Source organism: Balaenoptera ricei, chromosome 13 (assembly GCF_028023285.1).
Source record: "Balaenoptera ricei isolate mBalRic1 chromosome 13, mBalRic1.hap2, whole genome shotgun sequence".
Lineage (NCBI taxonomy): Eukaryota > Metazoa > Chordata > Mammalia > Artiodactyla > Balaenopteridae > Balaenoptera > Balaenoptera ricei.
In genome coordinates, this window is record NC_082651.1 from 27,265,911 (window position 1) to 27,278,487 (window position 12,577).

Sequence of the window (12,577 nt, forward strand, 5' to 3'; positions counted from 1 at the left end):
CATGTCATGCAATTCTGCCACATAGCCCTAGGCTGAGCGGCACTGAGAAACCAAAACTGCTTTGCATTCCTCGTACAGAGTCATACCTTAAGACCCCATACTTACAGGAGAAAGTCGGCTTTCATTCCTGCCTTAACCACAGCACAGTTGTTCCTCTTACACTGCAGGGTTTTAAAAGAAGCTAAGCCCCGATAAGGTACCTAGAGCGTTCCTTGGGAGAGGCAGTTGGCTACACGGAGAACTCCGTGCCAAGGTAACGTTATTCATGTAAGGGACCAGTGTGTAGCTAGAGTGTATATTTACTTAGTAGAAATCACAAGGAGGTAGGCTGCGTGTTCGCTGCAAACGGGGACCTGATGGCACAGGCCTTGCCTTCCCATTTTGAATACTCAATTCATGCTGCCTTGAAACTACCTAAATAACAGTTTTAGGACTGGTCTTTGTCACTGTAGGCAGGGCTCTGGGAAGGGCACGAGTGTTCTCTACATCAACAGGGTGCTTTCATAGCCTGGGTGGGAGCTCCTCCTGAGACGCTCTAGAGCTAAAAGGAAACTTGACGTGAGTCCTTTCCTCAAGGTAAAGCCTCGAATAGCCTGCCGAAGCGGAAGATTGGAGCAGAGTGCTTGAAGCATTAGCTTTAGGTCTGTTTTCTTTTAAGGTTAGTAAGGTTTCAAGACACCGAGGACCTCGCGTGGGCACCCAATTCCCTGCAAGAACACCTAGTAGCAGCAGGCTGCACTAGGCTGCTAAGAAATATCCAGGCCTGAAAACATTTCCCAGTCACTCTGTGTATGCTGAGTGTAGGGCAACACACTGCACTCTTCCTTGGGAGATCTAGGTGTCCTCAGCACTCCAACAGCTCCAGGAAATCTGTTCTCTCACGTCCTACATGTCATGCAAATCTGCCTCATAGCCTTAGGCTGAGCGGCACTAAGGAACGAAAATTGCTTCGCATTCCTTGTACAGAGTCATATCTTACGACCCCATACTTACAGGAGAAAGTCGGCTTGCGTTCTGTCCTTAACCACAGCACAGATGTTCCTCTTACACTGCAGGGTTTTAGAAGAAGCTAAGCCCCGATAGCGTACTTAGAGCGTTCCTTGGAAGAGGCAGTTGGCTACACGGAGAACTCCGTGTCAAGGTAACGTTATTCAGGGAAGGGACCAGTGTGTAGCTACAGTGTATATTTACTTGGAGAAATCACCAGGAGGTAGGCTGCGTGTTCGCTGGAAACGGGGACCTGATGGCACAGGCCTTGCTTTCCCATTTTGAAAGCTCCATTCATGCTGCCTTGAAACTACCTAAAAAACAGTTTTAGGACGGGTCTCTAGTCGCTGTAGGCAGGGCTCTGGGAAGGGAACAAGTGTTCTCTACATCAACAGGGTGCTTTCATAGCCTGGGAGGGAGCTCCTCCTGAGACGCTCTAGAGCTAAAAGGAAACTTGACGTGAGTCCTTTCCTCAAGGTAAAGCCTCGAATAGCCTGCCGAAGCGGAAGCTTGGAGCAGAGTCCTTGAAGCATTAGCTTTAGGTGTGTTTTCTTTTAAGGTTGGTAAGCTTTCAGGACACCGAGGACCTCGCGTAGGCACCCTATTCCCTGCAAGAACACCTAGTACCGGCAGGCTGCACTAGGCTGCTAAGAAACATCCAGGCCCGGAAACCTTTCCCAGTCACTCTGTGTATGCTGAATGTAGGGCAACACACTGCACTCTTCCTTGGGAGAGCTGGATTTCCTCTGCACTCCAACATCTCCAGGAAATCTGTTCTCTCCCGTCCTACATGTCATGCAAATCTGCCTCATAGCCCTAGGCTGAGCGGCACTGAGAAACCAAAACTGCTTTGCATTCCTCATACAGAGTCATACCTTAAGACCCCATACTTACAGGAGAAAGTCGGCTTTCATTCCTGCCTTAACCACAGCACAGTTGTTCCTCTTACACTGCAGGGTTTTAAAAGAAGCTAAGCCCCGATAAGGTACCTAGAGCGTTCCTTGGGAGAGGCAGTTGTCTACACGGAGAACTCCGTGCCAAGAAAACTTTATTCAGGGAAGGGACCAGTGTGTAGCTAGAGTGTATATTTACTTAGTAGAAATCACAAGGAGGTAGGCTGCGTGTTCGCTGCAAACGGGGACCTGATGGCACAGGCCTTGCCTTCCCATTTTGAATACTCAATTCATGCTGCCTTGAAACGACCTAAATAACAGTTTTAGGACTGGTCTCTTGTCACTGTAGGCAGGGCTTTGGGAAGGGCACGAGTGTTCTCTACATCAACAGGGTGCTTCCATAGCCTGGGAGGGAGCTCCTCCTGAGACGCTCTAGAGTTAAAAGGAAACTTGACGTGAGTCCTTTCCTCAAGGTAAAGCCTCGAATAGCCTGCCGAAGCGGAAGCTTGGAGCAGAGTCCTTGAAGCATTAGCTTTAGGTCTGTTTTCTTTTAAGGTTAGTAAGCTTTCAAGACACCGAGGACCTCGCGTAGGCACCCTATTCCCTGCAAGAACACCTAGTACCGGCAGGCTGCACTAGGCTGCTAAGAAACATCCAGGCCCGGAAACCTTTCCCAGTCACTCTGTGTATGCTGAGTGTAGGGCAACACACTGCACTCTTCCTTGGGAGAGCTGGATTTCCTCTGCACTCCAACATCTCCAGGAAATCTGTTCTCTCACGTCCTACATGTCATGCAAATCTGCCTCATAGCCCTAGGCTGAGCGGCACTGAGAAACCAAAACTGCTTTGCATTCCTCGTACAGAGTCATACCTTAAGACCCCATACTTACAGGAGAAAGTCGGCTTTCATTCCTGCCTTAACCACAGCACAGATGTTCCTCTTACACTGCAGGGTTTTAAAAGAAGCTAAGCCCCGATAAGGTACCTAGAGCGTTCCTTGGGAGAGGCAGTTGGCTACACGGAGAACTCCGTGCCAAGAAAACTTTATTCAGGGAAGGGACCAGTGTGTAGCTAGAGTGTATATATACTTAGTAGAAATCTCAAGGAGGTAGGCTGCGTGTTCGCCGGGAAAGGGGACCTAGTGGCCCAGGCCTTGCCTTCCCATTTTGAATGCTCCATTTATGCTGCTTTAGGACGGGTCTCTAGTCACTGTAGGCAGGGCATTGGGAAGTGCACGAGTGTTCTCTACATCAACAGGGTGCTTTCATAGCCTGGGAGGGAGCTCCTCCTGAGACGCTCTAGAGCTAAAAGGAAACTTGACGTGAGTCCTTTCCTCAAGGTAAAGCCTCGAATAGCCTGCCGAAGCGGAAGATTGGAGCAGAGTGCTTGAAGCATTAGCTTTAGGTCTGTTTTCTTTTAAGGTTAGTAAGCTTTCAAGACACCGAGGACCTCGCGTGGGCACCCTATTCCCTGCAAGAACACCTAGTTCCGGCAGGCTCCACAAGGCTGCTAAGAAACATCCAGGCCCGGAAACCTTTCCCAGTCACTCTGTGTATGCTGAGTGTAGAACAACACACTGCACTCTTCCTTGGGAGACCTACGTTTCCTCAGCACTCCAACATCTCCAGGAAATCTGTTCTCTCACGTCCTACATGTCATGCAATTCTGCCACATAGCCCTAGGCTGAGCGGCACTGAGAAACCAAAACTGCTTTGCATTCCTCGTACAGAGTCATACCTTAAGACCCCATACTTTCAGGAGAAAGTCGGCTTTCATTCCTGCCTTAACCACAGCACAGTTGTTCCTCTTACACTGCAGGGTTTTAAAAGAAGCTAAGCCCCGATAAGGTACCTAGAGCGTTCCTTGGGAGAGGCAGTTGGCTACACGGAGAACTCCGTGCCAAGGTAACGTTATTCATGTAAGGGACCAGTGTGTAGCTAGAGTGTATATTTACTTAGTAGAAATCACAAGGAGGTAGGCTGCGTGTTCGCTGCAAACGGGGACCTGATGGCACAGGCCTTGCCTTCCCATTTTGAATACTCAATTCATGCTGCCTTGAAACTACCTAAATAACAGTTTTAGGACTGGTCTTTGTCACTGTAGGCAGGGCTCTGGGAAGGGCACGAGTGTTCTCTACATCAACAGGGTGCTTTCATAGCCTGGGTGGGAGCTCCTCCTGAGACGCTCTAGAGCTAAAAGGAAACTTGACGTGAGTCCTTTCCTCAAGGTAAAGCCTCGAATAGCCTGCCGAAGCGGAAGATTGGAGCAGAGTGCTTGAAGCATTAGCTTTAGGTCTGTTTTCTTTTAAGGTTAGTAAGGTTTCAAGACACCGAGGACCTCGCGTGGGCACCCAATTCCCTGCAAGAACACCTAGTAGCAGCAGGCTGCACTAGGCTGCTAAGAAATATCCAGGCCTGAAAACATTTCCCAGTCACTCTGTGTATGCTGAGTGTAGGGCAACACACTGCACTCTTCCTTGGGAGATCTAGGTGTCCTCAGCACTCCAACAGCTCCAGGAAATCTGTTCTCTCACGTCCTACATGTCATGCAAATCTGCCTCATAGCCTTAGGCTGAGCGGCACTAAGGAACGAAAATTGCTTCGCATTCCTTGTACAGAGTCATATCTTACGACCCCATACTTACAGGAGAAAGTCGGCTTGCGTTCTGTCCTTAACCACAGCACAGATGTTCCTCTTACACTGCAGGGTTTTAGAAGAAGCTAAGCCCCGATAGCGTACTTAGAGCGTTCCTTGGAAGAGGCAGTTGGCTACACGGAGAACTCCGTGTCAAGGTAACGTTATTCAGGGAAGGGACCAGTGTGTAGCTACAGTGTATATTTACTTGGAGAAATCACCAGGAGGTAGGCTGCGTGTTCGCTGGAAACGGGGACCTGATGGCACAGGCCTTGCTTTCCCATTTTGAAAGCTCCATTCATGCTGCCTTGAAACTACCTAAAAAACAGTTTTAGGACGGGTCTCTAGTCGCTGTAGGCAGGGCTCTGGGAAGGGAACAAGTGTTCTCTACATCAACAGGGTGCTTTCATAGCCTGGGAGGGAGCTCCTCCTGAGACGCTCTAGAGCTAAAAGGAAACTTGACGTGAGTCCTTTCCTCAAGGTAAAGCCTCGAATAGCCTGCCGAAGCGGAAGCTTGGAGCAGAGTCCTTGAAGCATTAGCTTTAGGTCTGTTTTCTTTTAAGGTTGGTAGGCTTTCAGGACACCGAGGACCTCGCGTAGGCACCCTATTCCCTGCAAGAACACCTAGTACCGGCAGGCTGCACTAGGCTGCTAAGAAACATCCAGGCCCGGAAACCTTTCCCAGTCACTCTGTGTATGCTGAATGTAGGGCAACACACTGCACTCTTCCTTGGGAGAGCTGGATTTCCTCTGCACTCCAACATCTCCAGGAAATCTGTTCTCTCCCGTCCTACATGTCATGCAAATCTGCCTCATAGCCCTAGGCTGAGCGGCACTGAGAAACCAAAACTGCTTTGCATTCCTCATACAGAGTCATACCTTAAGACCCCATACTTACAGGAGAAAGTCGGCTTTCATTCCTGCCTTAACCACAGCACAGTTGTTCCTCTTACACTGCAGGGTTTTAAAAGAAGCTAAGCCCCGATAAGGTACCTAGAGCGTTCCTTGGGAGAGGCAGTTGGCTACACGGAGAACTCCGTGCCAAGGTAACGTTATTCATGTAAGGGACCAGTGTGTAGCTAGAGTGTATATTTACTTAGTAGAAATCACAAGGAGGTAGGCTGCGTGTTCGCTGCAAACGGGGACCTGATGGCACAGGCCTTGCCTTCCCATTTTGAATACTCAATTCATGCTGCCTTGAAACTACCTAAATAACAGTTTTAGGACTGGTCTTTGTCACTGTAGGCAGGGCTCTGGGAAGGGAACGAGTGTTCTCTACATCAACAGGGTGCTTTCATAGCCTGGGAAGGAGCTCCTCCTGAGACGCTCTAGAGCTAAAAGGAAACTTGACGTGAGTCCTTTCCTCAAGGTAAAGCCTCGAATAGCCTGCCGAAGCGGAAGCTTGGAGCAGAGTCCTTGAAGCATTAGCTTTAGGTCTGTTTTCTTTTAAGGTTGGTAAGCTTTCAGGACACCGAGGACCTCGCGTAGGCACCCTATTCCCTGCAAGAACACCTAGTACCGGCAGGCTGCACTAGGCTGCTAAGAAACATCCAGGCCCGGAAACCTTTCCCAGTCACTCTGTGTATGCTGAGTGTAGGGCAACACACTGCACTCTTCCTTGGGAGAGCTGGATTTCCTCTGCACTCCAACATCTCCAGGAAATCTGTTCTCTCACGTCCTACATGTCATGCAAATCTGCCTCATAGCCCTAGGCTGAGCGGCACTGAGAAACCAAAACTGCTTTGCATTCCTCGTACAGAGTCATACCTTAAGACCCCATACTTACAGGAGAAAGTCGGCTTTCGTTCCTGCCTTAACTACAGCACAGTTGTTCCTCTTACACTGCAGGGTTTTAAAAGAAGCTAAGCCCCGATAAGGTACCTAGAGCGTTCCTTGGGAGAGGCAGTTGTCTACACGGAGAACTCCGTGCCAAGAAAACTTTATTCAGGGAAGGGACCAGTGTGTAGCTAGAGTGTATATTTACTTAGTAGAAATCACAAGGAGGTAGGCTGCGTGTTCGCTGCAAACGGGGACCTGATGGCACAGGCCTTGCCTTCCCATTTTGAATACTCAATTCATGCTGCCTTGAAACGACCTAAATAACAGTTTTAGGACTGGTCTCTTGTCACTGTAGGCAGGGCTTTGGGAAGGGCACGAGTGTTCTCTACATCAACAGGGTGCTTCCATAGCCTGGGAGGGAGCTCCTCCTGAGACGCTCTAGAGTTAAAAGGAAACTTGACGTGAGTCCTTTCCTCAAGGTAAAGCCTCGAATAGCCTGCCGAAGCGGAAGCTTGGAGCAGAGTCCTTGAAGCATTAGCTTTAGGTCTGTTTTCTTTTAAGGTTAGTAAGCTTTCAAGACACCGAGGACCTCGCGTAGGCACCCTATTCCCTGCAAGAACACCTAGTACCGGCAGGCTGCACTAGGCTGCTAAGAAACATCCAGGCCCGGAAACCTTTCCCAGTCACTCTGTGTATGCTGAGTGTAGGGCAACACACTGCACTCTTCCTTGGGAGAGCTGGATTTCCTCTGCACTCCAACATCTCCAGGAAATCTGTTCTCTCACGTCCTACATGTCATGCAAATCTGCCTCATAGCCCTAGGCTGAGCGGCACTGAGAAACCAAAACTGCTTTGCATTCCTCGTACAGAGTCATACCTTAAGACCCCATACTTACAGGAGAAAGTCGGCTTTCATTCCTGCCTTAACCACAGCACAGATGTTCCTCTTACACTGCAGGGTTTTAAAAGAAGCTAAGCCCCGATAAGGTACCTAGAGCGTTCCTTGGGAGAGGCAGTTGGCTACACGGAGAACTCCGTGCCAAGAAAACTTTATTCAGGGAAGGGACCAGTGTGTAGCTAGAGTGTATATATACTTAGTAGAAATCTCAAGGAGGTAGGCTGCGTGTTCGCCGGGAAAGGGGACCTAGTGGCCCAGGCCTTGCCTTCCCATTTTGAATGCTCCATTTATGCTGCTTTAGGACGGGTCTCTAGTCACTGTAGGCAGGGCATTGGGAAGTGCACGAGTGTTCTCTACATCAACAGGGTGCTTTCATAGCCTGGGAGGGAGCTCCTCCTGAGACGCTCTAGAGCTAAAAGGAAACTTGACGTGAGTCCTTTCCTCAAGGTAAAGCCTCGAATAGCCTGCCGAAGCGGAAGATTGGAGCAGAGTGCTTGAAGCATTAGCTTTAGGTCTGTTTTCTTTTAAGGTTAGTAAGCTTTCAAGACACCGAGGACCTCGCGTGGGCACCCTATTCCCTGCAAGAACACCTAGTTCCGGCAGGCTCCACAAGGCTGCTAAGAAACATCCAGGCCCGGAAACCTTTCCCAGTCACTCTGTGTATGCTGAGTGTAGAACAACACACTGCACTCTTCCTTGGGAGACCTACGTTTCCTCAGCACTCCAACATCTCCAGGAAATCTGTTCTCTCACGTCCTACATGTCATGCAATTCTGCCACATAGCCCTAGGCTGAGCGGCACTGAGAAACCAAAACTGCTTTGCATTCCTCGTACAGAGTCATACCTTAAGACCCCATACTTTCAGGAGAAAGTCGGCTTTCATTCCTGCCTTAACCACAGCACAGTTGTTCCTCTTACACTGCAGGGTTTTAAAAGAAGCTAAGCCCCGATAAGGTACCTAGAGCGTTCCTTGGGAGAGGCAGTTGGCTACACGGAGAACTCCGTGCCAAGGTAACGTTATTCATGTAAGGGACCAGTGTGTAGCTAGAGTGTATATTTACTTAGTAGAAATCACAAGGAGGTAGGCTGCGTGTTCGCTGCAAACGGGGACCTGATGGCACAGGCCTTGCCTTCCCATTTTGAATACTCAATTCATGCTGCCTTGAAACTACCTAAATAACAGTTTTAGGACTGGTCTTTGTCACTGTAGGCAGGGCTCTGGGAAGGGCACGAGTGTTCTCTACATCAACAGGGTGCTTTCATAGCCTGGGTGGGAGCTCCTCCTGAGACGCTCTAGAGCTAAAAGGAAACTTGACGTGAGTCCTTTCCTCAAGGTAAAGCCTCGAATAGCCTGCCGAAGCGGAAGATTGGAGCAGAGTGCTTGAAGCATTAGCTTTAGGTCTGTTTTCTTTTAAGGTTAGTAAGGTTTCAAGACACCGAGGACCTCGCGTGGGCACCCAATTCCCTGCAAGAACACCTAGTAGCAGCAGGCTGCACTAGGCTGCTAAGAAATATCCAGGCCTGAAAACATTTCCCAGTCACTCTGTGTATGCTGAGTGTAGGGCAACACACTGCACTCTTCCTTGGGAGATCTAGGTGTCCTCAGCACTCCAACAGCTCCAGGAAATCTGTTCTCTCACGTCCTACATGTCATGCAAATCTGCCTCATAGCCTTAGGCTGAGCGGCACTAAGGAACGAAAATTGCTTCGCATTCCTTGTACAGAGTCATATCTTACGACCCCATACTTACAGGAGAAAGTCGGCTTGCGTTCTGTCCTTAACCACAGCACAGATGTTCCTCTTACACTGCAGGGTTTTAGAAGAAGCTAAGCCCCGATAGCGTACTTAGAGCGTTCCTTGGAAGAGGCAGTTGGCTACACGGAGAACTCCGTGTCAAGGTAACGTTATTCAGGGAAGGGACCAGTGTGTAGCTACAGTGTATATTTACTTGGAGAAATCACCAGGAGGTAGGCTGCGTGTTCGCTGGAAACGGGGACCTGATGGCACAGGCCTTGCTTTCCCATTTTGAAAGCTCCATTCATGCTGCCTTGAAACTACCTAAAAAACAGTTTTAGGACGGGTCTCTAGTCGCTGTAGGCAGGGCTCTGGGAAGGGAACAAGTGTTCTCTACATCAACAGGGTGCTTTCATAGCCTGGGAGGGAGCTCCTCCTGAGACGCTCTAGAGCTAAAAGGAAACTTGACGTGAGTCCTTTCCTCAAGGTAAAGCCTCGAATAGCCTGCCGAAGCGGAAGCTTGGAGCAGAGTCCTTGAAGCATTAGCTTTAGGTCTGTTTTCTTTTAAGGTTGGTAAGCTTTCAGGACACCGAGGACCTCGCGTAGGCACCCTATTCCCTGCAAGAACACCTAGTACCGGCAGGCTGCACTAGGCTGCTAAGAAACATCCAGGCCCGGAAACCTTTCCCAGTCACTCTGTGTATGCTGAGTGTAGGGCAACACACTGCACTCTTCCTTGGGAGAGCTGGATTTCCTCTGCACTCCAACATCTCCAGGAAATCTGTTCTCTCACGTCCTACATGTCATGCAAATCTGCCTCATAGCCCTAGGCTGAGCGGCACTGAGAAACCAAAACTGCTTTGCATTCCTCGTACAGAGTCATACCTTAAGACCCCATACTTACAGGAGAAAGTCGGCTTTCGTTCCTGCCTTAACTACAGCACAGTTGTTCCTCTTACACTGCAGGGTTTTAAAAGAAGCTAAGCCCCGATAAGGTACCTAGAGCGTTCCTTGGGAGAGGCAGTTGTCTACACGGAGAACTCCGTGCCAAGAAAACTTTATTCAGGGAAGGGACCAGTGTGTAGCTAGAGTGTATATTTACTTAGTAGAAATCACAAGGAGGTAGGCTGCGTGTTCGCTGGAAACGGGGACCTGATGGCACAGGCCTTGCCTTCCCATTTTGAATACTCAATTCATGCTGCCTTGAAACGACCTAAATAACAGTTTTAGGACTGGTCTCTTGTCACTGTAGGCAGGGCTTTGGGAAGGGCACGAGTGTTCTCTACATCAACAGGGTGCTTCCATAGCCTGGGAGGGAGCTCCTCCTGAGACGCTCTAGAGTTAAAAGGAAACTTGACGTGAGTCCTTTCCTCAAGGTAAAGCCTCGAATAGCCTGCCGAAGCGGAAGCTTGGAGCAGAGTCCTTGAAGCATTAGCTTTAGGTCTGTTTTCTTTTAAGGTTAGTAAGCTTTCAAGACACCGAGGACCTCGCGTAGGCACCCTATTCCCTGCAAGAACACCTAGTACCGGCAGGCTGCACTAGGCTGCTAAGAAACATCCAGGCCCGGAAACCTTTCCCAGTCACTCTGTGTATGCTGAGTGTAGGGCAACACACTGCACTCTTCCTTGGGAGAGCTGGATTTCCTCTGCACTCCAACATCTCCAGGAAATCTGTTCTCTCACGTCCTACATGTCATGCAAATCTGCCTCATAGCCCTAGGCTGAGCGGCACTGAGAAACCAAAACTGCTTTGCATTCCTCGTACAGAGTCATACCTTAAGACCCCATACTTACAGGAGAAAGTCGGCTTTCATTCCTGCCTTAACCACAGCACAGATGTTCCTCTTACACTGCAGGGTTTTAAAAGAAGCTAAGCCCCGATAAGGTACCTAGAGCGTTCCTTGGGAGAGGCAGTTGGCTACACGGAGAACTCCGTGCCAAGAAAACTTTATTCAGGGAAGGGACCAGTGTGTAGCTAGAGTGTATATATACTTAGTAGAAATCTCAAGGAGGTAGGCTGCGTGTTCGCCGGGAAAGGGGACCTAGTGGCCCAGGCCTTGCCTTCCCATTTTGAATGCTCCATTTATGCTGCTTTAGGACGGGTCTCTAGTCACTGTAGGCAGGGCATTGGGAAGTGCACGAGTGTTCTCTACATCAACAGGGTGCTTTCATAGCCTGGGAGGGAGCTCCTCCTGAGACGCTCTAGAGCTAAAAGGAAACGACGTGAGTCCTTTCCTCAAGGTAAAGCCTCGAATAGCCTGCCGAAGCGGAAGATTGGAGCAGAGTGCTTGAAGCATTAGCTTTAGGTCTGTTTTCTTTTAAGGTTAGTAAGCTTTCAAGACACCGAGGACCTCGCGTGGGCACCCTATTCCCTGCAAGAACACCTAGTTCCGGCAGGCTCCACAAGGCTGCTAAGAAACATCCAGGCCCGGAAACCTTTCCCAGTCACTCTGTGTATGCTGAGTGTAGAACAACACACTGCACTCTTCCTTGGGAGACCTACGTTTCCTCAGCACTCCAACATCTCCAGGAAATCTGTTCTCTCACGTCCTACATGTCATGCAATTCTGCCACATAGCCCTAGGCTGAGCGGCACTGAGAAACCAAAACTGCTTTGCATTCCTCGTACAGAGTCATACCTTAAGACCCCATACTTACAGGAGAAAGTCGGCTTTCATTCCTGCCTTAACCACAGCACAGTTGTTCCTCTTACACTGCAGGGTTTTAAAAGAAGCTAAGCCCCGATAAGGTACCTAGAGCGTTCCTTGGGAGAGGCAGTTGTCTACACGGAGAACTCCGTGCCAAGAAAACTTTATTCAGGGAAGGGACCAGTGTGTAGCTAGAGTGTATATTTACTTAGTAGAAATCACAAGGAGGTAGGCTGCGTGTTCGCTGCAAACGGGGACCTGATGGCACAGGCCTTGCCTTCCCATTTTGAATACTCAATTCATGCTGCCTTGAAACTACCTAAATAACAGTTTTAGGACTGGTCTTTGTCACTGTAGGCAGGGCTCTGGGAAGGGCACGAGTGTTCTCTACATCAACAGGGTGCTTTCATAGCCTGGGTGGGAGCTCCTCCTGAGACGCTCTAGAGCTAAAAGGAAACTTGACGTGAGTCCTTTCCTCAAGGTAAAGCCTCGAATAGCCTGCCGAAGCGGAAGATTGGAGCAGAGTGCTTGAAGCATTAGCTTTAGGTCTGTTTTCTTTTAAGGTTAGTAAGGTTTCAAGACACCGAGGACCTCGCGTGGGCACCCAATTCCCTGCAAGAACACCTAGTAGCAGCAGGCTGCACTAGGCTGCTAAGAAATATCCAGGCCTGAAAACATTTCCCAGTCACTCTGTGTATGCTGAGTGTAGGGCAACACACTGCACTCTTCCTTGGGAGATCTAGGTGTCCTCAGCACTCCAACAGCTCCAGGAAATCTGTTCTCTCACGTCCTACATGTCATGCAAATCTGCCTCATAGCCTTAGGCTGAGCGGCACTAAGGAACGAAAATTGCTTCGCATTCCTTGTACAGAGTCATATCTTACGACCCCATACTTACAGGAGAAAGTCGGCTTGCGTTCTGTCCTTAACCACAGCACAGATGTTCCTCTTACACTGCAGGGTTTTAGAAGAAGCTAAGCCCCGATAGCGTACTTAGAGCGTT